Below are 19968 nucleotides of genomic sequence, written 5' to 3' on the forward strand. Positions count from 1 at the left end.
GGGTGACCGTAACAGGAGGCGGTCAGTTACAGTTATGCCATCTTTATACGTGACAGACTCCAGCTCCCAGCATGCAACAGGGTCACCCTGACTTCCAACCATGACAACCTTATCTCGTTGCTATGAAAGGGCAAAAGCGGCCAACGCTTTCTTCAACTCCGGCTTTCTCTCACTGGCACAGGCCAACTGGGAAGGCACATACAGCTGTTCTTCCCTCCCGTGGCGAACGCTGGAGATAGGCACCAACAACCCTGAGGGATTAAGCGGGTCAGAAAATGATGGATGGATGGATGGATGGATGAATTAAATTTTGATCCTACTGGAAGCCTGACTCCGCTCGCTTGTTTTGGCCGAACAAAGCGTTGGAGATCCCAGAGACTATGTGGTTTTCCCCCTTTGTCTTGCCCCTCCCTGACGGACCCGCCGCTGACGCAGGAGCCACGGATTCGGAGCTGGGACATCCTCACTGAGGCGACAGGATTTTCCCTTTATTTCTCTTTTCACACATAAGGTGATATTTTTGTGCCTGGGCAGAACCTATTAGGAAATAGTTTTAATGCTTAATTACTCCAAAGGGAGTTTGTTTAACTGTGCTGGATATTTCTAATGTGTGTGCATGCATTTCATAAGTGATTTTGGCTTGTGTGTTTTGGGTTGATGATGAACTGGCTCCGCCGAGAGCTGATTTTGTCTTCCTTTCCTTCTATCTTTTTTTCTTCTTTTGTTCGTGTTCGGTTTCCCTCATTTTCCTTTGAAAAATCCTTTACTGAAGCGAGACCCGCCTCCCGATCAAAAGTCCCCCAAACAAGAAACGCATTAACACGTCATTAGGACCGCCCCCTTACGTACCACGCGAGGCCGTAGGTCGTATGTCGTCATAGCCATCTTAGGACAGGACGGTGGTAGTTCTAAATGGTTAAGCTTAGCTTGTTGTGAAGCGCAGAGATGTTGCTCATCTGGCTTCTGGTCTATTTCTTGTACTTCAATTGTGCTATCTCAAAGCTATTTTGTCTTTCAATGCTGCTATGTCAAAGTGCCGACTTTTTGAATGTAATGTCAATCAGTCTTAAACAACTGTGAATTGATTTAAGCAGTACGACCTTCCATTTAATCAAATTTTGACTTGTTTTCTTTTGCATGTTCTTTGAGTAGCGAGTAGTGTTTTCTAGTGTTTTATTAAGTAGAATAATTGCTGTAACATGGAATTTTTAGTTTAGAATCAGAATCAGAAATACTTTGATAATCCTGTGGAAGTTTCAGTACAACCATCGATCACATACATTGCAAACATTTGGGGGGAACGATTGACTGAGGCCTTGCTGCCAAGGACCCTGCCTGATGTGGTTACCTTAGGGCGCTGTCTTTAACTCTGTGGAAAGATAGGAGCGACATTTGGGGAGGGAGAGGAAAAAAAGACATATTTCACACTTTATCCTATTCCAGGACACAGTTTGAGATATCAAAAAACTTGCAGAGAACACATATGACAAGACAACATTTATGCAGGGGTTTACCTTGGAGACTAGTCGCATGAAGTCGTATGGGGAGGAGGGAGCGGGGTGCAGTTCTGAGCTCTCTTGCCATAACATCCAGGGGAAATTTTTTTTTATAGGGGAGGAATAATCCAAATGCACAATTTGTCATGAGAACAAGCTGCATCGACTTTTCCGTCAGCTTTAAAGTCCTTCATCGCTGGTTTCACATGGCAAATCTAATATTCCAAATTGTTGGGCATCCAGATTTTATACCATCTCCCCTGTGAGTTCAACCACCGAAGCCAGTCTGCGTTCCAACACATCCAGCTTGTGGCTCTGCTCCTCCAACTTATGGGTCTGTTTGTTCACCGCCTTAGTGATCGTGTCATATGCTGCCGACATCCGCTGAATTTGCCGATACATCAAAAATCCACTGAAATAAATTAATTAATGTTAATAAATAATAATAAACTTGTGAAATAATTGTTTGTGGTTATTTTGGCCAGAAGTTGAATGGTCTCTAAGAGCAAAAGAAGTACCTCTTTTTGAGTTAACAACTGAATGGTTATTATAGTGGGTGATTTTAACATCCATGTTGACACTGAATGTGATAACCTTAGTGTAGCCTTTAAAACTATCCTAGATTCAATTGTTTTTGCTCAAAATGTGCATAAACCGATGCACTCTCGGCTCCATACTTTAGACCTTGTTCTGACATTATGGCATTGATTGTGAAGATTAACGTATTCTCTCACAACCCGTCCTGTCTGATAATTTTTTAACAACAATTGAGTTTATATTCTAACTGAGTTCTCCACCCCCAAAAGAGGGTTCCCATTATAGTAGATCTTTTATCGGATAATGCTGTAATCAAAACTAAAGAGTCTGTCCCTTTTTAATATCCTCAGTATTGCAGAATGCCCTGTAGATTGGCAGCAATGTTGTTTCTTCCCATTCACAAATCGATACCTTTGCTAACAATGTGACTTCATCATTGCGTTCTGCATTAGACAATGTAGCTCCCTGAAAAAGAAGGTGGATTATTCACAGGAAGCTGGCTCCCTGGTTTAATTCAGAGCTGCGTTCCTTGAAGCACAATGTGAGGAAATTGGAGAGAAAATGGCGCTCTACACACCAAGAGGAATCCTAACTAATCTGGAGGGACAGTCTATTGTTGTACAACAAGACCCTTCGCAGAGTTAGAGCAGCATATTTTTCATCATTAATTGAAGAGAATAAAAATAATCCTAGATATCTCTTTAGTACAGTTGCCAAACTTACCCAGAGCCACAGCTCTGTTGATCCATCCATTCCCTTAGCTCTTAGTAGCAACGATTTTATGGGATTCTTCATAAATAAAATTGATGCCATTAAAAATAAAATAATTGGCATCCTCCCAAACATGATTACCTCGTCCTCAGTAAGTGAGGCAGCATTGGAGGAATCTTTAGAACCTGCGCAGTGTTTGAACTGTTTAGAAGCAGTAGAGCTTTCTGAGCTATCTAAAATTTTAGCTTCATCTAAACCTTCTACCCAATCCCAACCAAGTTGTTTAAGGACATATTCCCTCTGATCAGTGGCACTATTTTAGACATGATTAATCTATCCTTAGTAAATGGATATGTACCACAGGTTTTTAAAGTAGCTGTTATTAAACCTTTACTTAAGAAACCTTCTCTTGATCAAGATGAGTTAGTAAACTACAGACCTATATCTAATCTTCTTTTCTTATCTAAAATTCTTGAGAAAGTAGTTGCTAATCAACTTTGTGAACATTTACAAAGCAATGACCTACTCGAGGAGTTTCAGTCAGGCTTCAGAGCTCATCATAGCACTGAAACAGCTCTGGTGAAGGTCACTAATGATGTTCTCATGGCCTCAGATAATGGACTTGTGTCTGTACTTGTCCTGTTAGATCTCAGTGCTACATTTGATACAGTTGATCACAATATTCTCCTACAAAGACTTGAACATACTGTAGGGATTAAGGGGAAAGCATTAGGCTGGTTTAAATCTTATCTATCGGACAGATTCCAGTTTGTTCATGTTAATAATAAATCTTCCTCAAACTCTAGGGTCACCTGTGGAGTACCACAGGGTTCAGTCCTTGGACCAATTCTATTTACTATATATATGCTTCCGATCGGCAAAATTATCAAACAGCATCGGATTAATTTCCACTGTTATGCTGATGATACTCAGCTATATTTATCCATAAATCCTGATGAATCCAATCAGTTACTTCGACTGCAGTCATGTCTTGATGACATCAAAAGCTGGATGACTTTAAATTTCCTGCACTTAAATTCTGACAAGACAGAAGTTGTAATCTTTGGGCCAGAGTCCTCAAAAAATAAACTTCTTAATCAATCACTTAATCTGGGTGGCATTAACTTGGCCTCTGGTAATAAAGTAAAAAATCTTGGTGTTGTTTTCGACCAAGACATGTCATTTAAATCGCATATTAAACAGGTTTCCAGAGTTTCCTTTTTTCACCTCAGGAATATCGCCAAAATTAGAAACATTCTGCCCAGGGGTGATGCTGAAAAACTAGTCCATGCATTTGTTACTTCAAGGCTGGACTATTGTAATTCTTTACTATCAGGAAGTCCACAAAATGCAGTTTGAAGTCTTCAGCTGATCCAAAATGCTGCAGCAAGACTTCTGATGAAAATCAACAGGAAGGATCATATTTCTCCAATTTTAGCTTCCCTTCATTGGCTTCCTGTTAAATCAAGAATAGAATTTAAAATTCTCCTTCTAACGTATAAAGCCCTTAATAATCAAGCTCCATCATATATCAGAGCTCTGATTACCCCGTATATTCCTAACAGAGCACTTCGCTCTCAGACTGCAGATCTGCTGGTGGTTCCTAGAGTCTCTAAAAGTAGAATGGGAGGCAGATCCTTTAGCTGTCAGGCTCCTCTCCTGTGGAACCAACTCCCAGTTTTGGTCCGTGAGGCAGACACTATCTATTTTTAAGACTGATCTTAAAACTTTCCTTTTTGACAAAGCTTATAGTTAGAGTGGCTCATGTTACCCTGAGCTACCTCTATAGTTGTGCTGTGATAGGCATAGGCTACTGGAGGACATCAGGGTCTAATTTTCTCACTCTACTGATTTCTACTGTTCTTCAGTCTACTGTTCTCCAGTTTTGCATTGTATTACATTGAAATGACTGTCGTCATTTCAGCTTTTAACTTTTTGCTCTCTCTCTTTTTCTTCATAGTAGGCACACTTGGTCTGACGTTCTGTTAAACTGTGACATCATCCAGAGAAGACGGCTCACCCGCTACTACAATCTAATGTAGAACCGATTACTGGATCAATGTGTGCTTCTGTGCTTTTTGGTCTGTCTTGTTGTGTCTCTGCTCTGTCTTCTGTAACCCCCAGTCGGTCGAGGCAGATGACCGTTCATACTGAGCCCGGTTCTGCCGGAGGTTTTTCCTTCCCGCTAATGGGTAGTTTTTCTTTCCACTGTCGCTTCATGCTTGCTCAGTATGAGGGATTGCTGCAAAGCCATGGACAATGCAGACGACTCTTCCTTTAGCTCTACGCTTGTTCAGGAGTGAATGCTGCTTGTCGGGACTTTGAAGCAATGAACTGGTTCCTTTATATAGAAAATGTTTGACCAATCTGTATAATCTGACTGATTTTGACTTTGTAAAGTGCCTCGAGATTACATGTTTCATGAATTGGCGCTATATAAATAAAATTGAATTTAATTGAATTGAATTGAAGGCCAATACGCAACCTGTTGGAGAGTTTTCAGAATAGCTTCATAGCCTCTGTATCCTCCTACTGGTGAGTCGTGGGTGTGTACCAATATGATCCTGCGTTGGTTCACCGGAACAACCCATCCGTTGTTATTTATTTTGGGAATAAACCAATAGGTCTTTCTCCAGCTTCAGGTAAGGTAAGCTGCGGCGGAACGCCTTCAGTTCCTTGGTTTCTCCGTTTGGTGATGGGATTACTTCTGTTGATGGACCATTATTTCCCTGGAGTTTTGGGAGTTCTTTTGCCTTTCCCTGGTCTGTCGCATGGTGATGGCGCAGACTGGGAATCTGGAGGAGAGATGCGTTCTTCTCGGAATTCCTATGGGGTTCAGCTTTCAGCTCCCAATCTGGCCAGAAGGTCGGCTTTGTCGTTTCCGTCCTTGTCTGATCGAAGAGTACTGGAGTGTCCTTTTACCTTCTTCCAGTAAATGATCATGTCTTTGTTGGTGGTGAGACGGTCACACGCCAGGAAGAGTTTTGAGTGCTTTACCTCCTTGTTTCTGGTGTTCTTCATTCCGTTTTCTTTCCACAACGGGAGGTGGGAGACAAAACTGAGTCGGAGCAGATCACCAGTTGTTTCACATCAATGGCGGCTGCCTGCTGGATGGTGATGAGCACTGCTGGGACTTCAGCATACTGGCTGGTTTTGGGTCCCAACTGGTAGTGGTTAGGTTCGGTGGAGTCGCGTCCCACCCAGACGATCCCTACTCCGGCTTGGAGTTGCATGTAAGCGCAGCCATCTGTGTAGACTCTTGGTAGTCTGTGACACACGTTTTCGTCGAAGTAACGGTGGGTTGAGGGAGGGCTCCCGATGGTGGCTGGAACACTGAGAGTTATGGCTTCTGTGACACACTCAGAATGTTTGCACTCTGCCAACCCCTGCCCCAGCACCATTCTGTTGTTCTGGCTGTACTTTACCTCAACGTTGTAGCCTTGGAGCGCCATCATCCATGTTGCAATGCGACTGTTGGACACTCTGCCTTCTCTAATACGTTCACTGTTCAGGAAGGTAACTGGCTGATGACATGTCTTAATGATCACTTTCTGACCTCCGATGTAGCTGAGGAAATCGTCAACTGCCCAAACTGTTGATAGAAGTGCTTTCTCACAGTCTGAGAACTTGACCTCCACATTGCTCAAAGGTCTACTCGCGTATGCTACTACCTGCATGTCTTGGTTGTATTTCTGTTTTAGTGCGGCACTCAGGCACTGTGAGGAGAAACTGGCTTCCAGATAGAACTCTTTGTCTTTGTGTGGGTATGCCAGGCAGGGGGCGGAAACGAGTTTCTGCTTCAAGAGCTGGAACACTTGTTCCTGAAGTTCCCCCCAGTTGAACAGCATGTCTTTATGTAGAAGTTCAGTGAGCGGACTAGCCATGTCTGCATAGTCCTCAATGGACTGACACGAGTAGTTACAGACCCCTAAGAAGCTTCGGAGCTCAGAGACATTTCCTGGAACGATTATGTCTTGGATGGACTGGATCCTTTTAGCTTGGGGTTCAATGCCGTTTGGACCTAATGTTAGACCCACATAGTCAACTTTTGTCCTACACCACTGGCCTTTGTTCAGGGCTAGCTGAGCTCCTGCAGCAGCCAGTTGATTTAGAACATGTCTGAGTTCTGTCAAGTGTTCTTTAAACGTTCAGCTCCTCATAAGGATGTTGTCGACGTAAATGAGGTTTCCGCGTGCTGCAGCATCGGACATGGCTTTGTGGAGAAAGATGTTGAACTCGGCTAGGGAGTTAGAGTAACTAAACGGGCATCTGTTCGAGGTGCCAGCTTGTACTGGTCAGCCGGATCCACCCTCATTGTCCAAAAGCTATTAGCCACATCCACTGTAGAAGAGACGCGCATTTTTCACCTTCCCTAGTTCCTGGTCTAGATTAATCATAGGCCAAGGCGAAAGAGGCACTTGTTTATTCAGAGCGAGGTAGTCAATTGTCAGAAACCATTTCCCGGTTGGTTTTAACACCGGCCAGTTTGGGGAGTTGTATGTAGAGTTACATTCCCTGATTATCTGTTATGGAGCTAAGCGAAAATTCAAACTGAAGAAACTCTATTGCCTACCTCCATCAATCAGAGACTCATCCGCCTCTGACGCAAGCCAATCAGTTTTGAACTGCTCCGCCTCGAAGCCAATCAGCATCCTGGGTTCATCTTAAAAAGAACTCCACATCCTCGTCTCGGCCTTCTGCTCAGCGAGCAAGCGGTGGCTGGGCGTGTCCGGTTTGGACTCTGTTGACCGGTTTCAACCCACCTCCATCCCCTTCTCTCCACCATCATAGCAAGCTTCGCCTGGCTTCCTACGGTCTTCCTTCAACCTCGTCCCTATCAGAGTGTAATTCCTCCTGGACTCTTACGGAATTCCCAGTCACTCCTTAAAACGGTCCGGCAGAAGACCGCCATGTTGAGCCTGCTTCTGCCAGAGGTTTCTTCCCAAAGGGGAGTTTTTCCTCTCCACAGTCGCTTCATGCTTGCTCATCATGGACAGTTCATGCAAACCTGTGTTTATCCAAGTTGGACATCTAGCTCAAACAGATCATCATATGGACTGAACAAACTTTATTTATCTCCACTCCACCACCAGTTTCAGACCTGGGGGGAAATATCCCTATTCTCATACGCCTGCTTATGCATATTTAAGTATAATTCAGCGTGAATTTTTCCTGCCGAGGTCTGAGCGCCAAACTCATAAAATATTGTATCAATAAAATTCTTCTAATTGCCTTTTCTTTCTGTGTAAGTTTTTCAGATTGAATTTCCAGCAGTTTATCAGGGATTTCCTGTATCGACTCATAAGCTACCAGGGGAATTTTGCACTGACGCACAAAAGTAGGGGTTGAGTTTGGGTTTGTTGGGATGTGAACCATGTGCAAATCTGTGACCCCACAATCATTAGAATCTTTGGATAGAATTGACTGAAACTCATAAAACAGCTCTTTAAGTGCTGTTCTCTTTGTTTCAGTGGTCAGTGCATCAGCTTTTTCCAGCTGTTGCATGATTTCTGCTTCGAAATCAGGGTAGGACTCAGTGAATGAGTCCCGGTTCACTGGTTGATTTGGTGCTGGATCTGTTGGGTTGGTTGCTATCGCATACACCAACAGGTTTCCTTCAGCTTCAAGCGTAGCACCACAAAGAAACACAGCAGGCAGAGCTTCATGTCGCCTGATCAGGATCATGTTGGAAGGAAAAGTAAACACTGTGTCTGGAGAGTCCTGTCTGCCAGTCAAGAATAAGGGCAGGTCTCCAATGACGGGAATGCTCAGCTCAAAGTCATGGAAGGAGCTTTCAATGAGCACCCCAAGAGGTTTTTTCGCCACAACTTGGATCGCCATGTGGGTTGGGTTCTCCACCAAAAGGTAAGCTGAGCGGTTGTTCAGCTCAGGCAGGGGTGTGCCCCGGATGACCAGGTTTGACTCCTGGAAGTAAGAAAGTGGTTGATTGTGTCCCTCACCCGAAACAATTATGCTGCAATTACACACAATGTCTTGTGATAAGCAGAAAGGAAAAGAAGAGAAAGAAAAGGTTTAAAAAAAAAATTCAAAGAAGAGGGGGGAGGATATATTTATAAAAAATAATGATAAATTGGGAGATATATAAAAAAATAATATTAAAAGAAATCACCCAAGAGAAAGTTGTTAAGAAACAGACTTTTCAAAAACAACCACTAAAGGCAGACAGGATGTCTTCCTCTGAGAGTTTTAACCGTGGCTGCAATTACCCACTCTGACCACCAGATAGAGGCAGGGTGCCCTTCACCTTGGGGAGACTGCTGGGCTGTAATATCACACAATGTCCAGTCAATGGGGATCGTGTCCCTCACCTGAAACAATTATGCTGCAATTGCACACAATGTCCACCAGATTGAGGCATAGTCTCTCTCTTTCAAGCAGAACACGACACACAAAGCTGTTGATGTTATCAGTAGCATATGTTGTTTGGGAAGCTCCCAGGCAGATTCAAATATAACTAACTCCAGTTAGAAATCAAACCTCAAACACGGTATACTCTAACAACCTCAACCACCACAAACACGTATCTATTCAGTAGCAACGTTTCCTTAATCAATTATGATTAAATAGCACTTTTGGTAAGGTGCTGCAATCAAAATCCGCTGAAATGTGGATTGTGTTGTGTCAATTCCGAAGTTGCTGTTCGTTCAAAGAGCCCAGTCTAAGGGAATGGCAATTTAATTAGACTCCCACCCAGGCGAAGCCGATTTGATGTTATGCCAGAAACCTGTTTGTTTACTATAATGTGCTATGATGATTTAATAATAGATCATTCAAACTCAAATGGTAGCTATAACAAATATAATTTAAATGGTTGTGATCCAAGGGCTGTTAGCCTGTAATGATTAACACTAACAATGCATTTATTAATTAGTTGTTATGAACTTTATTTATGCTGGAAAAGTGTGATCTGACCGGTTGTTGACCGATTAGACTTATCCAGCAAACGATAACTCAAATTAGAATTGCAATTGGAGTTTTAACCCTTACTTCTTTATCACAAACCAATGAAAATGTCTCAGTTAATTCAATTCAATTCAATTTTATTTATATAGCGCCAAATCATGAAACATGTCATCTCAAGGCACTTTACAAAGTCAAGTTCAATCATATTATACAGATTGGTCAAAAATGTCCTATATAAGGAAACTAGTTGATTGCATCAAAGTCCCGACAAGCAGCATTCAGGGAGCTACAGGGAGAGTCGTCTGCATTGTACATGGCTTTACTGCAATCCCTCATACTGAGCAAGCATGAAGCGACAGTGGAAAGAAAAACCACCCATTAGCGGGAAGGAAAAACCTCCGGCAGAACCGTGCTCAGTATGAACGGTCATCTGCCTCGACCGACTGGGGGTTACAGAAGACAGAGCAGAGACACAACAAGACAGACCAAAAAGCACAGAAGCACACATTGATCCAGTAATCGGTTCTACATTAGATTGTAGTAGCGGGTGATCTGTCTTCTCTGGATGATGTCACAGTTAACAGAACGCCAGACCAGGTGTACCTACTATGAAGATAAAAGAGAGAGAACAAAAAGTTAAAGCAGAAATGACGACACACAATGCATAATTGAAGAACAGTAGAACTCTAAAGAGTGAGAAAATTAGATCCTGATGTCCTCCAGTAGCCTAAGCCTATAGCAGTAAAATTATGAAGGTAGCTCAGGGTAACATGAGCCACTCTAGTTATAAGCTTTGTAAAAAAGGAAGGTTTTAAGATTAGTCTTAAAAGTAGACAGGGTGTCTGCCTCACGGACCAAAATTGAGAGTTGGTTCCACAGAAGAGGAGCCTGATAGCTAAAGGATCTGCCTCCCATTCTACTTTTAGAGACTCTAGGAACCACCAGCAGACCTGCAGTCTGAGAGCAAAGTGCTCTGTTAGGAACATACGGGGTAATCAGAGCTCTGATATATGATGGAGCTTGATTATTAAGGGCTTTATACGTTAGAAGAAGAATTTTAAATTCTATTCTTGATTTAACAGGAAGCCAATGAAGCGAAGCTAAAATTGGAGAAATATGATCCTGCTTGTTGATTTTCATCAGAACTCTTGCTGCAGCATTTTGGATCAGCTGAAGACTTTGAAATGCATTTTGTGGACTTCCTGATAGTAAAGAATTACAATAGTCCAGCCTTGAAGTAACAAATGCATGGACCAGTTTTTCAGCATCACTCCTGGACAGAATGTTTCTAATTTTGGCGATATTCCGGAGGTGAAAAAAGGAAACTCTGGAAACCTGTTTAATATGCGATTTAAATGACATGTCTTGGTCGAAAACAACACCAAGATTTTTTACTTTATTACCAGAGGCCAAGTTAATGCCACCCAGATTAAGTGATTGGTTAAGAAGTTTATTTTTTGAGGACTCTGGCCCAAAGATTACAACTTCGGTCTTGTCAGAATTTAAATGCAGGTAATTTAAAGTCATCCAGCTTTTGATGTCATCAAGACATGACTGCAGTTGAAGTAACTGATTGGATTCATCAGGATTTATGGATAAATATAGCTGAGTGTCATCATCATAACAGTGGAAATTAATCCCATGCTGTCTGATAATTTTGCCAATCGGAAGCATATATATAGTAAAGAGAATTGGTCCAAGGACTGAACCCTGTGGTACTCCACAAGTGACCCTAGAGTTTGAGGAAGATTTATTATTAACATGAACAAACTGGAATCTGTCCGACAGATAAGATTTAAACCAGCCTAATGCTTTTCCCTTAATCCCTACAGTATGCTCAAGTCTTTGTAGGAGAATATTGTGATCAATTGTATCAAATGCAGCACTGAGATCTAACAGGAAAAGTATAGACACAAGTCCATTATGTCAGGCCATGAGAATGTCATTAGTGACCTTCACCAGAGCTGTTTCAGTGCTATGATGAGCTCTAAAGACTGACTGAAACTCCTCAAGTAGGTCATTACTTTGTAAATGTTCACATAGTTGATTAGCAACTACTTTCTCAAGAATTTTAGATAAGAAAAGAAGATTAGATATAGGTCTGTAATTTACTAACTCGTCTTGATCAAGAGATGGTTTCCTAAGTAAAGGTTTTAATAACAGCTACTTTAAAAGCCTGTGGTCCATATCCATTTACCAAGGATAGATTAATCATGTCTAAAATAGGACCACTGATCAGAGGGAATACCTCCTTAAACAACTTGGTTGGGATTGGGTCTAACATACAGGTAGAAGGTTTAGATGAAGCTAAAATTTTAGATAGCTCAGAAAGCTCTACTGCTTTTAAACAGTTCAGACACTGTGCAGGTTCTAAAGATTCCTCCAATGCTGCCTCACTTACTGAGGACGAGGTAATCATGTTTGGGAGGATGCCAATTATTTCATTTTTAATGGCATAAATTTTATTTTTGAAGAAACCAATAAAATCATTACTGCTAAGAGCTAAGGGAATGGATGGATCAACAGAGCTTTGACTCTGTAAGTTTGGCAACTGTACTGAAGAGAAATCTAGGATTATTCTTATTCTCCTCAATTAATGATGAAAAATATGCTGCTCTAACTCTGCGAAGGGTCTTGTTATACAACAATAGACTGTCCCTCCAGATTAGGTAGAATTCCTCTTGGTGTGTAGAGCGCCATTTTCTCTCCAATTTCCTAACATTGTGCTTCAAGGAACGCAGCTCTGAATTAAACCAAGGAGCCAGCTTCCTGTGAATAATCACCTTCTTTTTCAAGGGAGCTACATTTTCTAATGCAGAACGCAATGACGAAGTTATACCGTCTACAAAGACATCTTTGTCTTTGTAAACCTTCAATGGCCCAGGACACCCAGGAGTACGTACAGGGCTGTTTGACCTGCTGACAATTTCAACCAACCCGACCGCTTGACAGAGCTCCGCTTCACCGAAGGGGGATTACATTTCCGTGGTCACATTTGCAGATTGATTTGTCCCAAATCATCAAGAGGTAACAAATATCTTTTGAAAAGATAACATGCAGCTTCACGAAATGGGTTGAATGTTTGCCAACACCGAATGACACCGCTGTCACCATGGCAGTCCTTCTGCTAAATCACGTTTTCAGCCGGTGGGGCCTTCCCCTGTCCATCGACTTGGACAGAGGAACGCATTTCACATCAAACATTATCACCGCACTTTTTGACATGTTGGGTGTGAAAGTTGAATTTCACATCGCCTACCATCCACAGTCATCGGGGCAGGTAGAGTGAATGAACCGAACAGTGGTTGGCATGTTAAAGAAATATGTCAACTGCCATTGCACGGACTGAGACGTCAGTTTGACAACCGCTTACACGGCCCATCTCCGAACGACTTTCGCATGGGCTCAACAGAACCTAGAGCGTGCAAGGTGCCAAAGCCTACTACGAACATCCCATAGGGAATACGAGATAGGAGACAAGGTTTTCTGTTTCCGTTTTATTCAGCCGTTCGGTCCAGGAAGTTTCTTCAAAGCTGGGCAGGACCTTTCGAAATCATTGGAAAACTCTCACCCCGGCAAAGTCCAGAGTAGAGATTTTGTGTGACTAGATCCATGGGAAGTGTACAGGAAACACATACACCTCCCTCCACAACTCAGTGAAGGAAGACCACATGGAACTCAGGTCCATGACATTGCCAAACACACCAAACAGGTTACCATCCATATACTCAGACAACTGCTGAAATTCATGGTAACCGAAGAAGGCCTTGGTGGTAATAAACACCCAAATAGATTTTTAGTAGGGCTGATAGCATCCGTTGCAGCGATCGGATCACTTTTCGCAGTTGGTCTCTCAGCAGCAAATTCCGTCAATCTGAAGACCGTCCAGAGACATGTACAAGAACTAGATGAAGAAATGCCAGGAATCCAACAGAGACTCCTCCTACAACAGACACTGTTAAACATCCAAACTAAAACACTTCAGGGTACAATGGTTACTGTAAATCTACACTCTGCACTCCTCAATAACACCATGTATGCTTTGGAGACACTCACAGAAGTGGTCAAGAATGACATTATGTATACTCAGGATGTTAGAGACTTAATGCAGGACCTCACTCGAGAAGTTAGTTCATCTGTAAATAGCCTCACTGAAGGACAGATTCCTCCGTACCTAGTACCTGTAGATTTGGTTGAAAAGATCCTCAAATCTGCGTCTAGTGAAATCCTGCAACCACCACAAACACACCTGGCTTACAGCCTAGGTAGTGCAATTCCAATATTTGTGAATCCTGACAACTTAGGATTTATGCTAAACGTTCTTTCATAATTGAAAGAGCTAATGTGTATAGGCTTAAATCAGTATTGAATGTAGGTTTTTGGCAAGGTGAGACTCACGTATACCTACAAACCCCCTCACTGCTAGCTTATCACGATGCTGACCCCAAACTTTATTTAGTCCCTAATTTGGATTTGTGTACCAAAACCACGGACATTCACTGGGTATGTCCAAGCAATCCATTTATCAGAGATGTTACCAATTACCTGTGTGGTCTAAGGAATGAGTCCCCTGAAAAAAACTGTCAGGCTAGAATGACCATTAAAAATGCAGGTGTCGAAACAAAAATTAAATGGGCAGGTAACTGTTGGCTTGTTAGCACCCCAGAGACAAAAGCCCTTTTATCGTACGAGCAGTATGACACAATTACTAGACTAAAACTGCCCAACCAAACCATTTTCTGTTCTCCACCTCAAGGTGCAGTAGTCCACATTGGAAACATAGTCCTGCATTCAATTCAATTCAATTTTATTAATTATTTATCTGCCTCGACCGACTGGGGGTTACAGAAGACAGAGCAGAGACACAACAAGACAGACAAAGAAGCACAGAAGCACACATTGATCCAGTAATCTGTTCTACATTAGATGGTAATAGCGGGTGATCTGTCTTCCCTGGATGATGTCGCAGTTAACAGAACGTCAGATCAGGTGTACCTACTATGAAAAAAAGAGAGAGAGAGCAAAAAGTTAAAAGCTGAAATGACAACAGTCATTTCAACGCAATGCAATGCAAAAGTAGAGAACAGTAGACTGGAGAACAGTAGAAATCAGCAGAGTGAGAAACTCTACTATAGAGGTAGCTCAGGATAACATGAGCCACTAACTATAAGCTTTTTCAAAAAGGAAAGTTTTAAAATTATTCTTAAAAGTAGACAGGGTGTCTGCCTCACAGACCAAAACTGGGAGTAGGTTCCATAGGAAAGGAGCCTGATAGCTAAAGGATCTGCCTCCCATTCTACTTTTAGAGACTCTAGGAACCACCAGCAGACCTGCAGCCTGAGAGCGAAGTGCTCTGTTTTAGCATTTCTGCACCTCATAAAGGAGAAACCCAGGACAGGCAGACGTGCCGCCTATAGATAGAAAATGGGTTACGGAACCTCCCCTTCCTCCAGACTCTCCGATATATATAATTATCAGAGGGAAAGATGGAGATGATTGTGTTGAATGTGCTTACATTTGGGAAGATACGTTTGGTTTTCAATGGGGTGGAACTTTGATCTATATCCTATTTCGCCTTATTTAACTGATTTATTCTCAGAGGGAAAGATGGGTAAAATGTTGGAATGAATGGAGTACAGAAGCTACAAGAAGAGAGATAAAGTCTGTACTGAAACAAATGGCAGGGGAAAAAGATTTATAAGGGGATGTGGGTAACAGGCATGACAATGCTGGTCGTGCTGCTGATGACCCCATCTTCTCACCTCCATACAGATTTAGTGGTGCCTCCTCCTGTCCATATGCTCCACTACAGGTGGAGTTGCAGGCCCTCCAGGTGGCGGACCAGGATCTGGACTCCTGTCCCCCTCCACAAAGACATCAACTGGCTCAACAGCAGTTGAGGATCGAGGCGAGCTCAGCAAGCAGGGCGGCTCCGTTGGAGCAGCAGGTGGTGAAAAGACCCCTCCCTCTTCAGACCCAGTCACTCCCAATGCAGAGCAGCCACACCATCCCTTTGATGGTGCTTCTCCAGGTTTCACATGGCTAAGAAATGGGAAACAACGACAAAATGGGAGAAGAACAGATTCTTCAATTTCCCATGCTGGAGGTGGCTGGGGCGCTGTTTAGACCATGGACTGCAACTGACATCCAAGCCAGCGCTGCCCTCCTCCCAAGTCCCATAGAGGACAGAAAAAGTTTGCGGCGTGGCGCACACCTGCGGCTCGTTCGGCAGCGCCACTCGGGAGCATTTAAGTGGCAGTCTTACAGCAGAAGGACGCCAGAGTGTTAACCTAGTGTGGTATTTCTCAGTTGGCCACTGTCTTCTGACAGCTCTCACGTTACCTGCGTTAATCCTTGTTTCCTGTTTCTCTCAGGTTACCTCACGCTCTGGATCCCACTCCAAGCGTTCTTTCATGTTCTGACGTCCCGAGTGCAGTCTTCAGGTTCCCTGGGCTCTGGATCCTGTCCCAAGCGCTCTCTAAAGCTCAGATCTTCCAAGTCAAAACTTTTGGCTCTCTCTGCTCTGGAACCCTCTCCAGGCGCTCCCTCGTGCTCTCTTGTTATTACCAAGCCGGGCTGAGGACCTCACGGACCTCCCTGGTTTCTCCTGCTGTCCACGGACCACTGCTCCCACCGGCGCTGCTTGGACCCCGCTCGAACTCCACTTCCCCGCCCATCTGCTGCTCAGCCACTTGCTGCCATCTTGGAGAACCACCTGTTGAGTTCGTCTCTCTGCTCCACTCCCCCCGGCCAGGTTCCTGTTCACTGCAATAAGGCTGCCCAAATCACGGCTTAATTAAATGTGCACCTCAACTCTCCTGTTTCCACCAAAACTGTCCGTCAGGAGCTCCACAGGGTCAATATACACGGCCGGGCTGCTATAGTCAAACCCTGCAGATGACTTATTTTCTAGTCTTGATTTCTGACATGAGGACATAATGCAGTGTTGTGCTGGAAGCCATCCCAACTAATAAAAATAAGATTTAAAGTTAAAATAGTACATTATAGTAGTAAAATAAATACAATTATTGTGGTTTAAGGACAAGTTTGGTACCTGCATTAAGAATAATTTCAAAAGGTACATGTCATTTCCAGACTAAAAAACATTTAAATAGATGTTCTAATTCATTGAATATGACTGGATATTTAAACAGAAAATAATTGTAAAAATAATACTTATTTTAACCCAAAGGAAAATTAAAAGTTGGGTAAAAATGTAATAATCTGAAATTGCCAGAGCGGGTTTCGATTCCACGACCTCTTGACTGGGAGTCATATATTTAACCGACTGTACCAAAGACCAGCAGTAAACACAGATCTAAACCGTTTGATGTTAAGGCATGAGACTTTCAGACATAACTGTCCCGTCCGTGTTTTTAAATATATACAAGACGTAGTCTCCGCAAAGGTGTAAACTCCGTATTTTGATCTGAGACGCAACTAATGAGGTGATTTCCAACAGCCGACAGTCAAGGGGAAAAGTTTGTGTCTGCACAGCTGCAAACTCTTGTGAGACGCTGCAGAGCTCCAAACTCCGTATTGTGCCTGCTAATGAGCTAATTGGCAACAGCCAACAGGAGAAGGTCTGCATTGAAGCAGTATGGAAAATTGGTGTTCTTAAAACATGAATAAATACTTCAATGTAGCATGAAAAAAATGAAATATGTGAATAAAAAAGTTAAAGGCATGAGGTGAACTGTGTTGATTTAAATTGAAATACAGTTGTGTAAAGCCAAAGGCAAATGAAATATTGGGTAAAAATGTAATTCTCTGAAATTGGCACAGCTTGGATTCGAACCTCTGATCTTGGCAGCCCGAGACCTAGCCCACTCGACCAAAACACCAGTGCCGTGCTCAGCAGTGCATTTTTGAGAGGTCAACTGTGTTGAAGAAGTGGTTTTTGGTGAATTTTGTGGTTTTTGGTGAATTTTGTTCCAACCGTAAGACGAAACGGCGTCAAGTACAAAAAGCCCTCATTGCGGCGTCGAGACGAACGTTTCGATATATAGTATGTGGGGGTAGACCCTACGGTTCGGGCTGTATTAATGGTGACGGAAGATAAATAAGGAACTAGAATCGTTCAACTTCTCAAGAAGTTGAAGAAGGCACCCGCCTGGTGGTGCGTATAACTGAGGTTATTGAATTGTTACTTGTAAAAAAAAAAATAAAAAATTGAGGGCCCCCCCCCCCATTGCACCAGAGGGCCCAAGCGGACCCCTTAGTACGCCTATGGCTTTGACCGGCCCAGGCTGGCTCTCTGCTGCACGGAAAACTCCCAACAACTGCAGCTCAATTTGGGGAGGGTTTGGGGTTGTTGCCGGTCTGAGGTGATTTGCGAAAAATCTATAAATCGTACACCAATGAGGGTTACATTTCCTAAATCCAGACAAAAAGACCTACATTTTGATGTATAATTTGTGCCTGTAGAGTGAAAATTGAGCGAGTAGGCTAAAGTTGTTTGTTGTTTTTTAGACAATTTTGTCACCAGGGTAAGTGAAAATGGCGTGATGAAAAAAATCTATAAGTCCTACACCAATGAGGGTTACATTTTCTGAATCCAGACAAAAAGACCGACGTTTTGATGTATAATTTGTCTACGTAGAGTGAAAATTGAGCGAGTATGCTGAAGTTGTTCGGTCTTTTTTGCAAAAGTTTGACTTTGGGGTTGTTGCCGGTCTGAGGTGATTTGCGAAAAATCTAAAAGACCTACACCAATGAGGGTTACATTTCCTGAATCCAGACAGAAATACCTACGTGTTTATGTATAATTTGTGCACGTAGAGTGAAAATTGAGCGAGTAGGCTAAAGTTGTTTGGTGTTTTTTGGAGAATTTTGTCACCATGGTAACTGAAAATGGCGTGATGAGAAAACGATAAAAGATATGCACATTCCGTTTTCACTTCTGAATAGTTCAAAGATATATCTACAAACTGGAAGTTAAACGATGTTCATAGGTGAAAGCATGACGCCACAGTAAAGTGTTGAAAATTACCATTTTTCGGTGGTTTTTTGCAAATTTTGTTCCAACCGTAAGTCGAACAAAACAAACAAAACCTACACCTTCTGGAAGTTGTAGCAACCAGATACTTAGCAACAACAAGCTTATGTTTCCATTTTCAATGTTTGCTGTCTTTATCTGCATGGGTGGTTCTCCCTTGCATTGCTAGAAATTGTGGGGCCCTAGAATGAAACCATTACAAGCACTGTTCCAAAGTTGGCAACATTTTTAAAAGAAGCCTTTTTCTATCATTGTGCACTTGTGAAATAAACTAGTTTACTTAGAGGCTTGCACTGCTTTTTCTGTTTTGCTACATTTGTTGTTTATTTGGATTTTTTAAGTTGCTTTCCTTGTGGTTTTCCCACAATTTAGCATGTATATTGTAATATATAACTTTTTGCAATGGAGTACTGTCGATCACAGATCAACAGCTTTGGTTATTTTGTCTTTAGCCCCAAAAAGGCACTTCTGACATTAACTCTGGTTTGGAGGGTCCTGACACAGAGTACTCCACATTATAAGTCCATACCTGGTATGTAGGTGGTCTTTATCTACCAACTCTGTGTTTAGTCTTCTCATTGGGAAGCTTTTCCCAATTTATTGAATAGATTCTTGCCAATTCTCACAAAGAATCTAGTTCTTGCTGTTGCTGGGGCACTGTTTAGGAGTAAATGTTTTCCTTTTGCTCAATTTTCTTTAACATGTTTGTATGTTTATACATTTTGCATGTTAAACCTTGTACTAGTTACCATTGTCATGTATACAAATAAACAGACATCAGTATACTGACAATAAACATATTTATTAACTGAAAACAACAGAACAAAGTTTAAACAGGCAATAGTGGATTTTCGCTAATTGCGTTGCCATGGTAACTGGAAATGGAGTGAAGTACAGATAGCACACTTCACGGCATCGAGACGCACGTTTTGATATATAGTTTGTGGGGGTAGACCGTACGGTTTGGGCTGTGTTTGGTTTTATGTGCCTTTCCTTGTAAATTAGAAATGTCCCATGCTCCTGAATGCACCATAGCTTTCTGACGCTCGCGAACGCATCACACTGGTCTGAGAACCAGCGCTGAGTAGAGGCACATTTCTGCTTAAGGGAGAAGTCCGGTCAAAATCAGAAATCAAACTGCTGAAAGTACTTTAAATATAAAACTACTACATACTGTGCAATAAATTATATGTTTATTTTAGTTAAGAATAATTTTCTTTTAATCATGTTTATGTGGAGGAACCCATCTTGTTCAAGAATAGTACTGTCACCTCCCATTTTGTGATGTCACTCAGCGGACCC

This window comes from Fundulus heteroclitus, unplaced genomic scaffold (genome assembly GCF_011125445.2).
Source record: "Fundulus heteroclitus isolate FHET01 unplaced genomic scaffold, MU-UCD_Fhet_4.1 scaffold_57, whole genome shotgun sequence".
Taxonomy (NCBI): Eukaryota; Metazoa; Chordata; class Actinopteri; order Cyprinodontiformes; family Fundulidae; genus Fundulus; species Fundulus heteroclitus.